Below are 18,714 nucleotides of genomic sequence, written 5' to 3' on the forward strand. Positions count from 1 at the left end.
TGCAAACGCTTTGACAAAATGAATATACTACTTATTATCCTTCGACTAATATTTTGAACACAGATGTGTATAATGCATTTATATTTTCATTTGCACGAATACACGCTTACATGTGTGTTCATGTATAAAAAAGCGTTTAAAATTAACTTAAAGTTACCTTTCACGCAATAATTTCAAAGTAAATTTTCATTATTTCATTTTCTACGCTTATAATGCGTGTGTATAACTTTCTAACTAAATAAAACATATGTATGCTCTCTATTGTAAATGAATGTGTGAACGTAAAGAAATAGATACATAAAATAATAAATTTTGAAATGAAACCTTCGTGTCGGACTCACTTCAGTGGGTTACGTTATAACCAACAGAAATAAATACAATTTCATTCATGTATACTTTAAAAAAAGTAAAAGAAAAAAATGCAAATTATTTTGTAAAAGTTTATGAATTCCTAAACTCGATTTTATTTACGATCAAGCTTAAGCATGCCTTCATAACTAAAGTTATGTATGCGTTTATGAAATGTGAGAGAGAAAGCGAGAGAAAACGTTTTTAACTAACTCCTTTTTTTCTCATTCTACTACTCATATTTGCAAGCATAAATTCTCTTCTTTGCTATTGATCTCATTATTTTCATAATAATCAATTATTACAAAACAATGCACATTGACAGTTAATATAAGTAGCATTTTACTCTCTGAACTCTATTAAAAATTGCCGAACTCTTGACATCAAACTCTGATTAGTTCTTATTTGCGAAATAATTGCGAAAGTAGGAAGAGGCTTTTTTTACGGAAGTGTGTGATTAGATTAGAAAAATGCTAAGAAAAGGTGTAAAAAATTTCGAAAAAAAACATCCGTAAAAATAAAAAGGCTATGCTACGCAGACTTTCATATACGGAATATAAACGATCGATCGATATATTGTGTAAATTTCGAATAATAAAAAATTTCTAGTATGTAAGAAAGTAATTATTTCTACATTGTTCGTTCGGTCTTATGCGGTTTTTACGGTTTGTAAAGATAGAATTCTTTGCGGACATTTTTCTCAATGACAAAAATGTTTAAAAAAAGCTTACAAATATTAAAAAAGCATTAAGTAAATCGTAAGCAAGAATATAAATATGTCACCATATAAAGGTATTGCGGTTTATACAAAATAAAATTTACGGTACGTAGTTAAGGCATGAGATTTCTAAAGATGTTAATTAAAAAATAATTTTTCCTACATTCAGGTCTGTTCGTTGTCTTTCGTGGTTTTTACGATTTGTAAAGACGATAAAAGTGGTAAAAGTGTTTAAAAAGAGCTTACAAACGTTAGAGAATATTAAAGAAACAATAAATAGACATATAAATATGTCGACATTTCAGCTAAGGCGAAGGCATGAGATTTCTAAAGAAGTTAATGAAAAAATAATTATTCCTATATTTAGCTCTATTCCGTTGTCTATCGTGTTTTCTCGGTCAGTTTTTGTGATTGAGAAAAGTGTTAAGAAAAAAACCTCGTAGCAGTATACATAAGTGCTAAACTACGTAGATGTTCAAGTGTATTGGTCAAATCTTAAATAACGGAAAGTTTCTAAAATAAGTAAAAAAGTACTTACAGCTATATTCGTTTTCTCTTTCGTGATACTTACGATTTGCAAAGAAGATAAAACTTTTTTTTTTGTGATTGAGAAAAGTGCTTAAGAAATATGAAGAAGCAAAAAAATACCATACACAAAATATAAATATCTATGTAGCTATGCAGAAAAAAGTGTAATTTACGGTTCATAGACAAGGCAATGAAATAAAACTTCCAAATAAATTAGTAAAAAAATACTTATTTCTAAGCAGGGCTATGTGCCTGCAGGTGTGGAAGTGGCATGTGCGTTAACATATCTCACGTCGTCTTTAGTTATGTGCGCATCTTTTATAAGTGATATGATAGACGTCACCTGACAACCCGTAGCCTAAAATTTCTCCTAAAATGTTTGCTTTACGTTGCAAAGCATGTTCTAGTTCTTCCAATAGCAATATTGCGGCGCCTTCGCCCATAACGAACCCATCGCGATTCTTGTCAAAAGGTCACGAGGCTTAGCTTGGAATTTCGTTAAGGCCCGTATTCTACAAAACCCAGCAATTGATAGTGGATCAATGCACGATTCTCCGCTTCCAGCCAACATTATATCCGCATTATCGTTTCGTATAAAACGCATTGCATTGCCTATGGCATGCGAGTAAACTTTATCTTCCTCTTTCTTTTTGGTATAATGTTTATAGCCTACAACTCACAGATAGTAGCTATTATGTGGGCTACACGTGATAGACGAGGTTTACCATAACATCGAATGTCTATTTTCATGGTCTGTATTTGTTAACAACTGTTGCATTGAAAAAACGACTATGAATTTGGTCATGTATGAGTGTAATTCAAGAAAAATTTGGAATTATAGCAAATTGCTTGATTAGCGGGCAAAGTCGACGGGATGATTGTCGGAATTAGAGCAAATATATGTTAACATCATTCTTTGGCGATGGCATTTGAACAATTTGTCAAACGAAACCTTAAATACAATGAATGAATTCAGCATCAGTCAAAATAGTTCCAATACAAATTAAAGGCTAAATACCCTTTGCGCATGTTATTTCAATTGGCTAGAGCTCCCCAAGAGCGAAATGCGTTTGTCTGCCTCTCAATCGCATCTAAAGCAAGCTGACAAGCTACAATTGTCGAGGATAAGAAAAACGTAACAGAATACTCCGTTACGCTTACATTTTTTGCATAATAATCGGATCGTTCATAGATTTTGTGACGGCATTAGCTGCACCCATAGCTTTTAATTCAATAGTTAAACCGTGATTATCTCAACCAGGTGAACTATCGGACCCTTATCACACTTACAGGTCTCAAATCTTTACTTCAAAAATTCCTAGTGTTTTTGGAAGAGTTGAAGCCGTTTTATGAAAACTTTGCCGACATTGACGAATTGTGCCAAATGGTGCAATCTTCTAAACCCACAACGAAATAAAACTGGCGTATATTCGTACTAAAGGACCGAGTGTTCCTAATAATTGAATTGGGCCTCAAAACGATGTGCCTTAGGAGGGTGATATTTTCACTTTTATGTGAGTTGTATCAGTTAAGGTTTCCTTTCTCCATGCAACATTTGGCATTATGGGTATGATCGTAATTTAATTCGATATAGAGAAATTGTATATTGTGTTTGCTATTGAATATCAAAGAAGCTCAAATCAATGTCAAATGCTCCAACGTACTTGCATAATTATATGCTTCATCTTGCTGGCGTAGGTCAATGTTGTTGAATAGCTGACTGAATTCACTTTCATCACTTGCATGAAAAAACACTTCTTCAATAGACTCTCTAGCTCACAAGCTGCAATCTGTCTGCCAGTTTGCTTAAAATTCTCGATTAAACGTTATATCATATCTACGCAAACTTTCTCATTTTATTATAATCCAAATTGTTGATGTTTCTGCTTTGCTGTCGAATAGTGACTAAATAAAGTATTAACTCCTGATGAACAACATTCTGTGTAATGAGATAGTAAACAAAGTGTTCTTGTGTTCTTAATGCAAATATTTGTTAAGCCTTTTGTATAAATAATGAATACAGCGAATGCCATACACTTTATTTCAACATCAATTTTAAAAGGTAAGTGGGTCATTGCTTGCGGGTTTGCTCATATGACGGTGTAAATTAATTCATTTAAAAAATTTCATAAATAAAACTTTACTTAATTTTCTGCTATTTCATTAATATATTTATTTTATTGAATGCTATTTACTTTTTTCTTTCCGTTTTGCATTTGAACAGCTGACAGAATGTTTTTATACAACACGGCAAAAAGTAAAAATTGTTTAGTTAGCTGTCAAACCAACGGTTGATTTTCTCTGATTCGTGTTTAGTAGCCCTCTAAATAGGATGAGTACAATGTTTGCGGCAATGTTTCTTACATTTCTGGGGAAACGACATTTTCTTGTTTAACACAAAAATTTGCATGTGAAAAAAACAATTTTTTTTTTTTTTGGGATATATGTTGTTGGAATATCTGTTTATCACGAAAGCTGAGGAATTTCCTTTTTTGATTATGTATCATATCTGGCACGTTTTCGATTTATATTAGTTTTCTTCACGATTCCCGCTATGTGTTTTGCTTGCTTATCTTTCTCTTGTAAAAGGGCAAGGCATGGAAAAGAATTGGTTAAAAGCTTCAGAAAGCTTTCCTTAAGTAGACAAAAGCTTTCTTGTGTTTAACTAGAGTACTTTACTTATATGCCAAGAAGCATTAACAATTGTTTTAGGCAACTTGAACGTGATTTAATTTTCGAGAATTTTTTCTTTCTTTTTATACCGATCATTGAAAGATGTGAGGTATATTTTTGCAACTCACCAGAAAGTCTCACAGAACACAAAACATCAAATTCTAAACCGGTTTTTAGCGTGTCCGTCCGTCCGCAGTAAATATATTTATGATCGCAAAAATGTAGCGAAACGCTTCAAATTTGGCATAAACATTGAAAGCAGAATATTGAACTTTGACTCCTTGTTTAACGCGTTTGTCGCACCTGGGAAGAACCTTCAGAGACCTTATAACGTCTATGTATCATTAGTGTCAACTGAGAACCGTTCTAAACATGTTTGTCAGTCCGTCTGTCCATCTGTCTGCTGGTTGCTGTTGCTCACGGTCGCAAGATTGGACATGTCGGCATCAGGCGGATAATATAAATTTCCACTTTTTCTAGAAAAATAGAAAAAATAGCCACGCCCACACAATATTATAGATTGCGGAAATTAATTTTTTTCCTTTTTTAGTGTTTTTTAGAATAGTGGTGACGCATACAAAATTTTCGGTCGTAGCCGAATATAATATTCTTGCTTGCTTGGCTTTCATTTTTCCACCTCAATAATAAAGTTCGCCCATACGTTTACTTGCAAAAAAAACTGTTAAGTAATTTAATAATTACCGGATTATTTTATGATTTTTAACATATTGCGATAGACAGTTTAAAAGCAAAGGAAGTAGTCGCTATTTCTTAACGTCTTTGTTAAAAATTTCCTTTTTGGAAATGAATGATATGTATTGCCCCTACTTTTATTTGTTTTGCCTACTAGAAGGAAAAATTCTGTTCTTGTCGTCAACTGATCGAATGTCGTAGCGAAGAATACAGTATGACGCGTGAATTCGAGTAAAAGGAGAATGCGTTTGCTTTGTAGAGTAAACGCTGACAATTTTTGGCCGAGAATTAATTTGAAGAAACTGTTATAGTACAGTTTGATAAGAACTTCAGTTTACGTTTTGCTATAGCTGTAGGAACTCAAACTGTAATTCAATAAAATCTAACGTTAACAGATAATTTCTACATAGAATGTTTATCATTTGTAAGCATTTAAAGGATTTGATAGATGACTGAGTATTTAGTAAATTCAGTCATTGATGATTTCAAGTAATTTAAAATTTATGCTAAATATAATTTGAATTTAACATCGTAACTCCTCCTTGCTCTTTAAGTTAAAAAAAAAACCTACATTTAAATTCACTTCCGTTTTCTTCTTAATTCTATTTTAAATGCTTTTTCACAAAAAAAGTATGCCATCTAGATGCGATAACAGGTTTTGAATACGTCATTTTTTTCCTTACGCGTATACATTATTATTGGAGGTTTTAAAATATTGTTCCAATTATTAGAAAAACAAAAAAAAATGTATATATATATTTTTTTGTTATGCCCGCTATACTTGCCTTTAAGATAGAGTAAAGCTTGGATCGATTATAAGCGCGTGTAAACCCTATAGTTTTGTGTTGCAATTTGACAGCTGTTTGGGCATTTTACCTACATCACTTGTGGTACAGAGACTCGATTCAGAAAATGATGATGATGAAGCTGAAGCTAAGCTTGTTCATCCGTCCGATGTCTGCCCATGTATAATTGGGTTCAACCTACAAGTCGCGATTTTTAAGATATTTTGATGAAATTTTGTACAATGAATTTCTTTGACCCACGGACGAAAGCTATTGAAAGCGGTTCGGATCGGTCCCTTTTTGCGAGCCCTCCACGCTTTGTTTTGAAAAGTCGCAATATAGAGAAAAATTGCAATCTTCAAAATTTTTCGACAAGACAAATTGGTATAAAAAATTTAGTTTGGGCTATTTTCGAACTCCCTGCCATATAACTGTTCCTAGCAAAAGTGAATATTTGTATGGTAAAAAGGTTTAATTTTCAATAATTCATTGTAAAAATTGTTTCATAATAGTAAATTGACAAGAAATCAACGTTACCGAACTAAGATTACGCAGGTGTATTTTTGGGATACCACCGCATAGAAGGATTTTTAGAAATATAAACCCTTAGGTGGTAAACGAGACTAATTGTTAGTGTCATTTGGTCATGATAATAATTTGGCATAAAAATTAAATGGACCGAATTTAAATCACATGGGCGTACTTCTTGAACTCCATACAAAATTTGTTACCAATAGTAAGCCCTTCAGAAAAAGATTTAATTTTAATATTCCATGAAGAAGAAATGGGTCCATAGCTTAAAGTTAACAGTAGAGAATTTGGATCATATAGGTTTACTTTTTGTGACCTCAACTTATATAGAGGTTATCATGAAAAGCCAGCCGTTATGGGACCACGAACTCGAATTTCTAATTTTTTATGAAGGAAATTGAAAAATAATAAAATTTCTGGAAATTATTGAAGTTTGTTAAACTTGGACCAGTGAAACGTATGCCTTTGCCTGAAATGTGTAAATTTTTTTACACAAAATGAATGAATAACTGGACTAGGAGACGTGGTGTAGGATTAACCACCGCGTTATATTGAAACTCTTACATCAATCTCCTTCCATAACTAGATGAAAATAAAAAATGTCCATTAAGTCAGTGAAGTAGGAAAATACAATTTAAAGTAAAGAAAAATGAAAATCGCGAATAGTAATTATTAAATTCCTGTAAGCAATTTGATAAAGAGAAAGAAAATGGGCCGGATATGGCCACAGCCTAGCAGATGTGTCCAATCGGTAAGTGTCATGCCTTTACGCACAAAGCACTCTCTATAGCTACGACTAAAGTAAACTCTATTACACTTGAGATTAGAACCCGCGTACAATGACTTGGCAGTCGCGATTCTTACCTATTACGCTGTTCATCCATGACCATCAACTGACCAGACTGAGAGGAAAAAATTTGGAATCAATTTTCTTTTCCTAAACAAGGTTTTAAGATCAAATAAAACATTTTTGCAGATAGACAGATAAGCAGGCATAGTCGAATTGACTTTGCTATTGGTACTAATACCTCTGTGGAGATTCACAAGCTTATTTCAATGTTACAATGTTTCAATGTGCAATCACTTCATAAACCTTATATACTTCCTATATATATATAAAAAAAAAGAAACTCTATAAAAATAATTCAGAATTTTATTGTATTCCTTGGAATTGACAATAAATTGATTTTAAACACGATTCTCACAACGAAAATAAATGATTTTCTAGTGAATGGAAACATGTGAACTACAACAACAACAACAACAACAATGACAAATATACACATCTTTATGCAATTACTGACACTGTCGTAAAAATAGATAATAAACTTACGACAATTTTATGAGAAAATAAGACAATAACTTAAAAACAACCACCACAAGATTATATTCACGTACATTTTAAACATATAATTATTTTAAATATCTATTACTTGCGCTCGTGTTTACTAAAAGATCGATACTATTGACAGATATTTTCTTTCAATTTTTGATCTCTGTATGCTATACCCGGAGACTTAAATGCTTAATAAACTAAAATGTTTAGCTCTCCTAAGCCTATTCTCGACAATGAAAGTCAAAAAAATTATTTTTCGTTATCTTTCCTATAGGTTGAACAGGCAGAGAATCAGTTCTGATCCTGATTGTTATATACATAAATAAATCAGAACAAGAGCTCGAAGTTATATTTAAATATAAATGGTAAAGGCAGGAACCAAAAGCGAACTCTGTCGGTGACTTAACAGTCCTATGGTAAATCGTTGGTCCATGTCTTTGCTAGTTACATTTAAATATATATTTAAATGTATAATCAGAATAATGGATGTGATTCTCCGAAATATATTATTGAAAAATATTTAAAAGTTATCATTTTACTCAAGACCTGGTCCATCACGCGTCTTTTCCCAATTCCATCAACAAGATGCAACTAACCAACCAACTACAGCGACAATGGGTGATGATCGAGAGTCGTGCGGGGTGACAAACTTGATTAGCTTGATGTTGATGAAATGTGCACATATTTTAGGAAATCCCTGAATTTCAATTTGCATGTTACAAACAATTACCGAGCTTAGCGCTTTGATGACGCAATTCAAAATCATGTACAGTCAAACCTGTTTTTGTGCGGTTGATAGGGACCGCAGAAAATAAACCGCACAAAAAAAATATTCAAAAACTTCATAAATAGCTATAAGAAATAATTTTTCACAGCATATCAAAGAAAATTTTTTTTATGCGGTAGAGAGGGACCGCATAAAAAAAGTCTCACTTAGAAAATATGTCAAAGCTTCACGAAATAGCAAGAAAGTGCTTTCCAAACAAAATAAATAATTAAATTACACATTGAAACATTTAAAAAAATTTTAATTTCTAATTTTAAACAAGGAGAAATTTTCGAAATGTACATAATTCAATACTACTCGTCGTAGTTCAAAACGCGCATATTTTTGCGATGAACTGGTTCGTAATCGCTTTCGTCACTTGAAGATACTACAGTTGATTTATTTTTTGTTAACATGTAGTCGGTGATAAGTTTTTGCGACGACGGTCGTTTGGTCAGCTGTTTGTAAACGTCGCGATAGCCAGATATACACAATCGAAGCTCTTTTTGGAATTTCAAACTTCTTTGAGAATTGTTATCTATTTTAAGAAAATGCTTTTCCAATTTGCTGCAAAGCAAAATCATAAAAAACTATATCTAAATAGGGAAAACAATTAATTTACCTTTAATCTCATTACAAAATTATGCATGCCTAATGAAATAGGCTGATGCAATAGGTATGAAAATGGCTGTTGCAATGTGTACATACACACTGATAGCAAAAAAAGTGATGCCAACACAGTTCAGATTGACCTAACCTCTCGGCGAAATTCAATGTGTCGATATTCATATACCGCACAAAAAAAGAATCGCACAAAAAAAAGCGCATAAAAAAAGACCGCACAAAAACAGGTTTGAGTGTACCATTGTTTTGTTATATTGGAAGCGCCACCAATAATTATCACTATCAATAACCTTCTCAGGTCTAGTTCACTATTTAAAATATGACTTACTGATCTAATTGAGATAATCGTGGCTTTAGATAAACCAAAAAAAGATCGTTCCGAATTCAAGTCGTGGGCACGATCTATCTCATTTGGGCTGAAAATTTGCAATCGCGATTAGTTTCAACTGACACAATTGTAGCCAAATAAGTTTCAAGCAGTGTATCCATCATATAAGGGACGTTAAAACTTTCCTTCCGCTTTCAATGTCCGCAAATATGCGTCTCAAACAACTTAAAGCTTACGTATACTGTAATCAAGGTAAAGTGGTGTTAATCCGTTCGTTAATAGTACCTCCTATATTTGATTTCGTTCTTCGTTGCAACGCCCATGGTCCATTAAAGGCTAACTTATAAAATTTTTGTTCTTCGACACAAGACTAATTTGAAAGCGGTTATGGTCTGCCCTTCACCGCGGCCAACTATTTTTGTTTAATATAATATAAGACTAATTTTTTTAATATTATATATCGCCTGAGTGGGTGAGTTGGTAAAGGATCTCGATTAAGAATTCATTGGTCATTGGGTTCAAATCTCAAGATCATAGTGCTTTAAGACTTTTGTCTTAGAATTTATTTCTCTCGGTAAATTAATAATGATCATAAAAATAAAATTTTTGTGTAAAAAAAGGTGATCGACCGACTAACATACCTATAATTCAATAAAAAGTTTGCAATATGATGTATAGCTAAACACTGAAGAAACGCTAGTTTCGAAAAATACGGATACCTTCCCCCGAAATGCGGGGTTTTAAACTACACGATTTTTCAGTACTTCTTACTTCAGTACACATTACTTACGATTGTGTGCGTAAATATGTAATTTGAATTTCGCGTTACGATATTTCTGTAAAATTCTTGAAAATGAAACCCATTTTTTGTAATTTGCATGGTCTCAAAGACCACGGAACCAAATATTCGTGTTCTTTGGGAGTTAGCCATGTTCGAAAACGGCGATGTTTATCAAAGATAGGCCTTAAATGAAATGTAGCAGGCATATTAACATGCCTTTTTTATTAAATATGCAGTGCCCAACATTTATAGCGTCACTGTATCTTTTTTTTTTTTGTTCTTTCAAGAGGAAAAGGGAATACAAAGCAAAGGGGAGAAGTGCACAAAGATAAAGACTACATTTCGTGCCCTTCACTAAAGGAGCTTGTGATGTCCATCATTCCTGCAAACATTTAACAATTTAAACTAAACATCTGTGGGCATCATTGCTTCACTTTCGGAGAATTGTTGGCGGTGCGACATTTGTACCACAAAAATGATAGTAACGCAAGCTACAATTAATCAATTAATTCTACTGGCACTAAACGTTAGTGCGATCTATAGATTTTTTTTGAACATTTTTAATCATCTTCGATCGACTTCTCGTCTCTGTATTTCCTTGTTCAGCTCAGAAAGCCGATTTTTTAATGCAGTCACTAAATTAATACTACTTAGATTTACTATTGTTTAAGACGTAACGGCATTGTAAATTTTTTTATAAAAATTTTTCCTTTTGATTGGATTAATAGATGTGCTTGAATCATTTAAAATGTGGTAAAAAAGTTCATTAATTGAAAGACATTTTTTTTTTTGAAATTTCGAGCTCTTCTTCAAGTACTTGGAAGAGATTTCTTAATTTTTTATCTATTCATTTCTAATTCATTCATTAATTTCAATAATTTGGAAGCTTTTGCATGCAGATTTATACAGAGAATGAGTCAATTTAATGTCAAAGAGCAAGCCCACGTTACACCCCAAACTAAGAACATCTCTGCTTACAAAAGCAATTGAAATCAGATTTTCTGTTCATTACCTATAAGCTCTAACAGATAAAGCAATCAAAATTTCCGGAAATATATTACAGGTGGCCCTACCGTATGTGTAAAAAAACGGAAAAAATCATTTACACGGTATTGAGAATTATTTTTTTCGTTTTTTTTTTTTTTGATGATAGAGTGGTGATCGTAAATCTTCGACTACAGCCGGTTGTAAATCTCTAATATGTTTAGATTCAAGTTTGTATCAATTATACTACAGGCCTTAGAGGCCATTAGATAAGCCTGGCTTGGGGAATGGCTCCTCGAATATTTTTATTCTAATGCCTGTCCAACAAAAAAGTCTCTAATAGCGCGGCGTTACCCTTTGAAACTTTAACAGCGAAATTGTGCCTTTCGAGTCGGTTCGTTCAATTTGCAACCGATTATCCTTTATAGCTCTATAATAAGGCTTCCTAATAAAGAACCTGGATTTCTTATTAGATTGGGCTACTTTATTTAGTCCATTTTACGATCGATTTTTGACCGACTTTTTCGAAAAATGAAAAATTTGTTACGTGAAATCGACGACGTTTATTCCAAGGACCTACATACCTCCGGAATAATGTTTCGAATAATACTTCAAGATATTCTCTTTTTCATTTTGGATAAAAAGTAATTGTCTTTAGGATAAGGGTGAAAGGGATTTTTCGACATCTACTTGGCAGTTTTTTATTTTTAAAAAGTGATCAAAAAACTTTTTCAATTGACGTATTTAGAAACTATAAAAATTTGAGAAACTGCAGACTTTGCAGCAGACTTTGTCAGAAAGAAATGCTTACAAATGGTATAAGCAGCTCAAAGAATATCCAGAACGAGTTAATCGGACTACCGTTAATCTCGACCGAAGAAAGTTACGTCAAATAAATTGAAGATTGGATGCTCAAGAACCGTGTAGAGAGCTTGCTGATGCTGTCGACATTTCAAAAAGATCAGTCAACAACATTTTGAAAGGGCCTCGAAATTGTCTCATCTTCTTTAGTTCCGAAAAAGTCAATTTTTTTAAAACGACTTCGCTTTAAAATCTGAGGAGGAATCTTTAGATTAATTGGTCATGAAAGGCATTATTATGGTGGATCAGATTTGGATCTAAGCATATGAAGTGAAAACAACCGATCAATCGAGCGAATATCGTGCAAAAGGTGGGCCAAGATCGAAAAAACCGCGCCAAAGTCGCTCAAACATCAACGTAATGTTAACAGGTTTCTTTGATTGTCGTGGTGTTGTGCACCATGAGTTCCTACCACTGAGTCAAACTGTTAGCAAGGAATACTACTTAAGCGTTATGCGTCGTTTGCCTTAAGCGGTTCGCAAAAAGACTGCGGAGTTGTAGAAAGACAACTCTTTTCTGCGTTACGACAATGCGCCATCTCACAATGCGTTGGCTCATTGAGACCATTTCGCTAAAAATACAGCAGATGTCGTTCTACAACCACAGTCCTCACCTGATTTAGTCCTATGTGATTTCTAACTATTATCGAAACTCAAAACACCACTCCGGGGACAAAGGTTTAACAGAATTGAAGACATAAAAGATGTCATAGAAAACTTTCGAAAGCCATTCGTCTTCGAGGATTGGAACAAACATCCGCGCATGTGTATAGTATCGGAGCGGTTGAAGCCGACGAAATAGGTTTGGACTACTGGATGGATCTAAAGAAGATAAAATTAAATTGGTCCTACATTTTGTGCATAAGTGTATGTAACAATATTAAAACTCAATCCGACATTTCAGTTCAAAGTCCTTTGATTTGGGCGTCTAAAAAAGGAAATTGCAAAAATTTCAATTGCATAACCAAGGTATCCATAAAAGACCAATAAAGTCTCTTAAAAGTCCGAAAATTAAAAAAAAAATTTATATAATTATTTAACTATGTATGGATATTTAGGGTTTTGTTATGTTTGCTTTATTTCAGAATATGGCGGTGTTCACTCGCTATAATCGAATATATGACGACGGGAAATGTTATAATATATGCATGCAAGTGACACTGGCATTAAGCGTTCATTGCCAATCCGTAAACGTTTTTCTTATAAGGTATTGCCCCACAATGTTTACGTAGATAACATTATATTAATATTTACATTGAAAATATTTAATTATAATTTTTTTATTATTATGGCAGACGTGTTTTTTTCTAATTTTTTTTTTTTTTTTTTTTTTTTTTTAACAAATGGCAAAAAAAAGACATTTAAATAGCTTTCACGACCAAAAGACGTTAATGTGAAATAACAATAAACAGTAGCGCGTTTAGAATTTATGGCCATTGATTTTCATTCTTTATAGTTTGTAATTTAATTAAACAAATCTCAAGCATTTGTTCTCTTTGTAGCAGGTTTTAGTGATGGTTAGCTCGGAAAAAGGAAATAAAAATAATAAACAGTAAACATCAAAAGGTGAACAGCTACATTGAAATCAGACGCTCCCTTTCCGAAGCTCTCAAGCTTGACTTTATATTTATTCTATACTCTACTTCATATAGTATTACAACTTTTACGACTAACACAGGTGATTTACGATGCGATGAGTTTGCAACGCTCAAAAGTATGCATGGGAATATATAATACAACGTCATATATATTTTTAATCTGTGCGAGTAGCAAAATTGATTTAGATATGTGTTTCGATGTGGCATCTTAATTGCAATTACGATCTCAATCGACATATATATATATATATATATACATATATATCGAGCGAATGGATCTTCTCTTTATCTTCCAATGAAATATCGAAAGCCAACAAGTAGTTAAGACACACAGCGATCAAGTCGATATATCCGGTTTCAATATCCAATGCTGGTAAATCTCACTTTTGCGTTTTGCGTTTGATATGTGATCGTATCTAGAGTGAGAGTAGTTGGCCGGTAAAAGCGTAACACTTACCGAATGGGCATACATCTCCCTGGATGCGTTTGCTTGAAAATAAAAGCTTTTGTCGCATAGGCATAGATATGTTCTTTGAGAAGTTTAGGTCACTTCCGTACTCTTCTAAAAATTTGTAGACGATATCTTCATATCCGCTAATGGGGGAGTGTTTAGCATAGATACTACACAGTTGCGCAGATGGGCAGACGGACATGCTTAGGTGCATCCAAAATTTCAAACGGGCCGAGAATTTAATAACTTGTGGGGTCTTTGAAGCTTATTTCTGCGTATTATAAAGGTATTGAAAAAAAATTGCTCTTTGATTTGCAATATTGGGTGGGCGCGGTCAATTTTCTCCGTTTTTGTGCAAGTACTACAACATCGCTCATAGAATATACGTTTAAATTTTAATGCGGTTGTCTGAACCAATTTTTGATTCCTTTCGAAAAGCAGATGTGTTCTTACTTTGCATAGTATTATAGGCGTGCCCTTAACCCATTTTCAATGCTGACTTGCCTGAGAAAGCTACCGATGTGTCTGCTAAATTTGAAATCGATACCTGTATTTTCCCATTCAGTAGAATATTTTCAGCAGCCGGACAGGGGGACACGCTTAAATCAGTTCAGACTTTGATGCTGAGTATGGATATATGTGAAATTTCTGCGGTTCCCTTCTGGGAACGTTGCAAACGTTTTGACAAAATGATTATAAACCTCATCCTTCGGTCCTGAATGTAAAAATCACTTAAATCAGATCAACCGTTCGCTTACAATTATAATATATATACATATCACATGTATATGTTGCCCGGCAATAAATGCTGTTATGTACTGTTGTGTGCTGCTATCTCCTGGCTATGCTGCTATATCCTCCCAATCAAATATCATATGCAAACCATTAACATGTTGGCTAAAAATGAATACAATTTCTTTTGCAAATTACATAACCCTATTAAAGGAAAGAAAATGCGTCTTTGGACGTAACTTTTCTATTAAAAAAATATTTATTGGGTCGTTTGATGAAAGAAATTGTGTACACAATCTACATTCTGCATGAGTTTTGATCATCAGCATTTTCCTCGCAATTATTCCAAGTTACGGTAATTAGATAACTCTTATATATATAACTTAACTCTTATATATAACTTATATATGAAAACAGCATTAACAATGGAGGGCGTTTAATCTTAACGGTAAATACTTTTGCGATGCGTCATCATATTTATTTATTATTATTATTATTAGAATTTTTTGTACGCGTTTTTCATAACAACACATGCTTCCACGTATGTTTAGTTTGTAAGAAAATTAACTTTATATCTGTAATTGTTTTATCTGTGTCTAGCTGTTGGCCTGTCATTGTCTGCATCATTCTATTCATAAGTTTATCCGCTAATTATAAAAAAAAACTGAAAACATCTTGCACGTATTTCATTCCATACATATATATATGTATACATATGCAAACATTTTATCAACAATACCAGCAAATGTTAATTTTTCTTATGGAGGTTACTGAACTGATCGTGCATGTAGTACTTTGTCAGTTGCTAGATAATGGTTTTACATTTACCTTTGTCTGTAGTTGGAAATGAATGTGTCGAGGGCCGTCCGTTTCAAAAGGTATCTATTGTTAACTTTATGTATGTTTAGGCGGGTTTTATAAAAAGTTTAACAAATTGTTTTTAATTTTTTTTTTCTTTTTTTTTTTTTTTTCATCTTTCTTTTTCGTTTGAGATGGAAACGGGTTTCGTTAAGTTAAAGAGAGTTCTCTTCTCTAACTTATTCCATTCCTTGCAGCTTTTTATCATTATGATGTTTATAGTGAAATGAATTACAAGAGTAACAACTGTCATGTATATATAACAACAACTTTGTTACCATTCCCAAGCCTACTTTCTTTATGCTGCTTACTGCTGTATACATATACATATATACCTGCATACATATTATTATGTATTGTTTTAAAGGAAAGAATATTAATAACCGGATTGCTATGAAAGCATTATAAGTCAATTATAGAGTCGTAAGAAATTTTGGAACAATGACATCAAATTTCAAAGAGATCTACTTGCCGACATACTTACTCTCACAATAACCCTGCAGACTTTCGTAATTACGTGGCATAAGTTCTTATTCGTTTTTTGCTTGCTCTTGGTGTTCATGTGAGCTGTTCTATTTAAAAATGATATAAGAGCATTTTAGAAAAAAAAAAGTAAAGAAGAGGACGCAACACCAAAGATGTCCCGAATTTTAATATTGATTTATTCAGCCAATGCCGACGCTAATGATAAAGCGTTCAAAATTCATCTTGTTCCAAATTCATTACTTTTGTTGTCTACTTGAAGAACTCTGCTGCCGATGCACATCAAACACGTTCAGAGGCTTATGGTGATGTTGCTCCATCATATCCTAATTGTCGGTTTTGGTTCCGACGGTTTAATATGGCGGCACGAATTGACTGAAAATGCTATTTGGCCACTTGTTGCAAGAGCTGTGAACAATACACTGTTGACGCTCGGAAGGGAAGTTCTGCCACACCCAGTGTACTCACCAGACATAGCTCCTTTTTTTTACCACTTGTTGGGATCGATGCAGCCGGGTTTGGCTGGCACGCGGGTCCGCAAAGTTGAAAAGGTGCGAAAATGGCTCGTTGGGAGAATCGCTGCCAAACCAATATAAGGTCTTTCGCCATGGTATTGCCGTGTTGCCACAACTATTGTAAAATGTTCTAGAAAATGATGGAAACTATTTTCATTAATACACATACTAACTCCTCACAGTGTTTTCCGAGTGAAAATACGATCAAAATTTTTGCAAACATCTAATACATTCGTTAAGCTATTCTTTTTTGCTGCACTCATTATGGGGATTTAAATTGGACCTGCCAACTGCTTGTAATTCACGGAAGTACGCCATACATAACCTACAACATATATATTGTGAGAATGTAAAGTCAGAAGCTTTCACACATCTTTAGTTCGGGTAGGAAGTGCTAGTATTTAAGTTAGATTTGGGAAAGTAAATCAGGTATAAGGTAAGATTAATCAGACATCGAGTCACGACGGATAATGCGCTTCTCAGTTGAAATCAGATGATCCGGCAAAGCCATATTTTTCTAAAAGTCAAAAGGTCGAGTTCCTTTGAGTGAAGCAATGTTTATTTTTCGAAGACGTCCGGTTTCATGGATCCGTTTTTCTTCAGCGGGACGTCAGTATGTGCGGATCATACGACGGACGATTTAAATATTTGTTCATCCCCTAGTTCATACAGTGTACTTTTTTTAAAATAATCGCCTTGGTATTTTCCTTTCTTTAATTATCCAATGTATGGCCAAAGGAAAGCCTAGTTACAAGTGCAAATGCAACCGAGTTGTCGATATAAGGTAAAACTACTTTGGATTGTAATGAAATAAAGCCAAAACAACCAAACGAAATGGCAAATCAAAATCTAAAATATTGTACACCTCTTTCCCTTTTTATTGGCCTGATCCAAGTAGGTCTATTACGAAAATTAAACTGGCCCTACATTATAAATAACCTCGTGTGTAAAATTTGCTGTGTCCCCGCCTTTGATAAGCCCTCGCAATATAACATGAAACCTTCTTTAATGAATAAACTTGATATCAAATTGTTTTTATCGCTCCCGTCTAGTCAGCTCCGAAAGGCAGCTAAGTCTCACAATCTCAGAAAATAAGCTTAAGAGATTACCTTTTACAACTGCCATCGACGCGTCACCAAGGTTTATATGAGTATAGTTTGTATATCATTCTTTACTGGAAATGGTAAAAAAATGTTAATCAAAGACAATGCATTGTTAGATGAAATACCAATGCTGTGCCGAAAGCAAACTAACTGTTTTAAGAATGTTATAATAATCGACGCCTTGTCAAGACAGAGCAATAGTCGTCGACTGAAACCAATAACAAGCGGATTGAATAATGTCTGCTGAATGCAACGGAGCGAGCAATACAATGCGGTTAAAATATTCTTATCAAGTTTTCCTATATAGGGTCGAATAATGCCGTGCTAAAGAATTATGATATCATGACTTTTGATATATGGCAGTCGATTTTCGCCGCTATTGCTCATCGCTGGCAACAACGTAGTTTCGTTTGACTGCAACAACTTATGATACGCTACGCTCAGCTGATGACGGCAAGCGTGAAGATGCCATTTCGTAGATGATATTTCGTAATTCATATCTGTAATCGTCAACATTAATAACAGTTGTAATCGACATCATACTCATAACGTGCAAATTAAGCACAACAAACCACAATTTCCTAAAAAGTGGGCGCAGAACTCAACATTTTAAAGGTCAAAAAAAGCCTTGTACACACAGTGAGATTATGTGCACTACACATACATGAGCTTGAAGGCATTATTCCTCAATGGGGAAGAAAATCTAATCTGCGGCCAATCGCTCATTTCCTGTTCAGCGATGTAAAAGAGCTCTGTTTTCGATACTTTTATGGAACACAATTAGATTCCTTTTTAACTAGCCGCCCCTTCCTTCCCAGAATTTTTGGGTTTTATTTTCTTATATAACCAATCACTCAGGTGATGTCCTCTATGGGTGACCGTCGAAAAGAAGATTGGAAAGAAAAAGAGATGGAGAAATGGTGACCGCAGCTTAGTGTATGTTTGACCAATCGATGAGTGTTTTGCTTTTCACCGACTGAGCACTCATTACCGCCACGACCGAAAAGAACTCTACCGCA

At 33.8% G+C, this 18,714-nt stretch overlaps 1 protein-coding gene and 1 long non-coding RNA gene across 6 annotated transcripts in view; both read right to left on the bottom strand.

Annotated features, from left to right (window-relative positions):
- LOC119638422 (protein crumbs) overlaps positions 1-18,714 on the bottom strand; it is a 37,873-nt gene that overhangs the window by 17,723 nt on the left and 1,436 nt on the right. The window lies entirely within an intron of this gene.
- On the bottom strand, positions 15,667-18,700 carry LOC119638426. The gene is made up of 2 exons (XR_005247436.1): positions 16,546-18,700; positions 15,667-16,485 (listed from the first exon to the last, which is right to left on the bottom strand). It is a non-coding gene; the product is annotated as an uncharacterized LOC119638426 (long non-coding RNA).

This window comes from Glossina fuscipes, unplaced genomic scaffold (assembly GCF_014805625.2).
Source record: "Glossina fuscipes isolate IAEA_lab_2018 unplaced genomic scaffold, Yale_Gfus_2 88, whole genome shotgun sequence".
In the NCBI taxonomy this organism is placed as follows: Eukaryota; Metazoa; Arthropoda; class Insecta; order Diptera; family Glossinidae; genus Glossina; species Glossina fuscipes.